This window comes from Limulus polyphemus, unplaced genomic scaffold (genome assembly GCF_000517525.1).
Source record: "Limulus polyphemus unplaced genomic scaffold, Limulus_polyphemus-2.1.2 Scaffold36, whole genome shotgun sequence".
Lineage (NCBI taxonomy): Eukaryota > Metazoa > Arthropoda > Merostomata > Xiphosura > Limulidae > Limulus > Limulus polyphemus.
This window is the reverse complement of record NW_013665646.1, coordinates 396,833-399,532: the sequence shown is the minus strand read 5'-3', so window position 1 is coordinate 399,532 and position 2,700 is coordinate 396,833. Positions and strand designations below refer to the sequence as shown.

The window sequence follows — 2,700 nt, the reverse complement described above, 5'->3', positions numbered from 1 at the left end:
TAGCTGCTAAAGGTACACAATCTTACAAACGAGATGCTACAGTTACACAATTAGTTACCTTGTAGCTGCTAAAGGTACACAATCTCACAAACGAGATGCTACAGTTACACAATTAGTTACCTTGTAGCTGCTAAAGGTACACAATCTCACAAACGAGATGCTACAGTTACACAATTAGTTACCTTGTAGCTGCTAAAGGTACACAATCTCACAAACGAGATGCTACAGTTACACAATCTCACAAACGAGATGCTACAGTTACACAATTAGTTACCTTGTAGATGCTACAGTTACACAATTAGTTACCTTGTAGATGCTACAGTTACACAATTAGTTACCTTGTAGATGCTACAGTTACACAATTAGTTACCTTGTAGATGCTACAGTTACACAATTAGTTACTCTTCACAGATTAGGCCACTGTAAATCGTAAGAGAAAGTCCGGGGACTTAAGAGTTCACGCCCGGCATGGCCAGGTGGTTAGGGCGCTCGACTCCCAATCTGAGGGTCGCGGGTTCGAATCCCCGTTCCACCAAACATACGCGCTATTTCAGCCGTGATGGCGTTATAATGTGACGGTCAATCCCACTATTCGGTGGGTGGTGATGACTAACTGCCTTCCCTCTAGTCTTACACTGCTAAATTAGGGACGGCTAGCGCAGATAGCCCTCGTGTAACTTTGCGCGAAATTCAAAACAAATAAACATACAAACAAAGTTAAGAGTTTACCTAAATTGCTAAAAACAAGCGTAGCTACAGCAAATGCTTGGAAAGAAGAGGTTTATATAAGCAGTCAAACAAAAAATTATACAGGTGAGATAAATAAAAAAAAGAACCACCCATTTCCATTATTTTAGCCATCGTATACGAACCGTTCGTCTGATGCAAAAGTACCCGGGCTATGCACGGCATTAAATGTCACGTTCGTTTGTCGTTGGCTTCATGTATTTCACTACCGACATCCTCGCACAGTTCAATCCTCATTCTTGGCATTAAATTGGTGAAATTGAAATGCCTTGTTTCTCCATTTTAGACTCGATCTTAAGTCCTGCGCGTCACAAAGAGTTCAAATGATAATATACTTTTGTTCACTAGGTTAAGTTTCGAAAAGAGTGTTGTACATAAAAAATCATTTTCAACACTGTAGTAACTAATCAATTTAATGATGCGTTATACGGATTAAAAGTACGATCTTAAGTCCTGCACGTCACAAAGAGTTCAAATGATAATATACTTTTGTTCACTAGGTTAAGTTTCGAAAAGAGTGTTGTACATAAAAAATCATTTTCAACACTGTAGTAACTAATCAATTTAATGATGCGTTATACGGATTAAAAGTACGATCTTAAGGAGGAGAAGGGGGTTAGGGGTCCACCTGATTTCTTCTACTAAATAACATCGAAATTGGTTGAGTCAGATCCTCACAAACAACTCTTCATACCAGACAGACAGATGTACGCACAACTAGATTTATATATATATACAAAAGTGGTAAATATTATACAAGTCGATGACAGGTTTACTTAGTGTTTTCACCTTTAGGGTTTGGTTAGAAATGTAGATTACAAAGTTCCTTGTTTAGGCTCTACACAAGCGACCAACATAATCAACAACGTATTACGGTCTGTATTAGACGGTGATGACTACTTGTAAAATGAGACCCATATGCGCGTCAATAAGGCGTGGGAACTTACCCTGGAAGCGCTACAAGGAAGCTATGTTCTTTGAACTCTTAACAACAACTGTCGTCATACTGAGCCACTGTATTCTAAACAGTTATAGGACTAAGAGAATAGCGGATTAGTATAATATATTTTGATACTGGTAAATATTCATAGGCTTTGAAAGCATAGCATTTCCATACATAGCTTCTGCAAAAAAAAAAAAAAGAACAGCGCACGTGTTTTTAGTGTAGGCCCTTACTAGCTTATGCTCATGTGTATAACAGGGGACTGAGTTCTGTATGCTCTCTCATTTTTACCGCCGAAAGTGTTATTTATTTCTCTAGTGGTGTCAGTGCTTTCTTATCATTTAGGTTTAAGCATACTTACCCTGTGATGTAAATTGAAGCTGTAATACAAAAAAACTCAGATGTTTAGCTCTAATGCATTATCTATATAATTTCTTAGAAGAACAGACGAAAAAATACGAATGTTGAGTCTTAAAGTTAATGGTCTTATGTTTTTTTTTATTTTGCCATATCTTTAAATTTTCATTCTTTTTTTTTCTGTGTTTAAAGATAAATCTGAATGTATGCAGCACGATGGTCAATATGTACACAAATAAGATGTATAAAAAAAGACAGTTTTCTGATATTTTTTAAAGCATATATCCTTCACAATGATTTTATGTACATAGCTTTCAACTGGATCTGGATGATTGGGAATTTCGAGGGGAAGAATTTCCCTCAAGGATGTTCCCTCTTCATCTGCCCTGAAGTTTACATGAAGGAAGGGTGGTAGGGAAATGTATAAAAAAGACGGTTTTCACATATTTTTAAAGCATATATATCCTTCACAATGATTTTATGTACATAGCTTTCAACTGGATCTGGATGATTGGGAATTTCGAGGTGAAGAATTTCCCTCAAGGATGCTCCCTCTTCATCTGCTCTGAAGTTTACATGAAGGAAGTGTGGTAGGGAAATGTATACAAAAGACGGTTTTCACGTATATTTTTAAAGTATAATATATCCTTACG

At 36.9% G+C, this 2,700-nt stretch overlaps 1 long non-coding RNA gene across 1 annotated transcript in view; it reads right to left on the bottom strand.

Annotated features, from left to right (window-relative positions):
- Positions 1-1,603, bottom strand: part of LOC111086173 — a 10,533-nt gene extending 8,930 nt beyond the window's left edge. Inside the window, exon 1 of the long non-coding RNA XR_002610919.1 lies at positions 873-1,603. This is a non-coding gene — a long non-coding RNA (uncharacterized LOC111086173). The remainder of the gene's footprint in view (positions 1-872) is intronic.
- Positions 1,604-2,700: the final 1,097 nt, after the last annotated feature.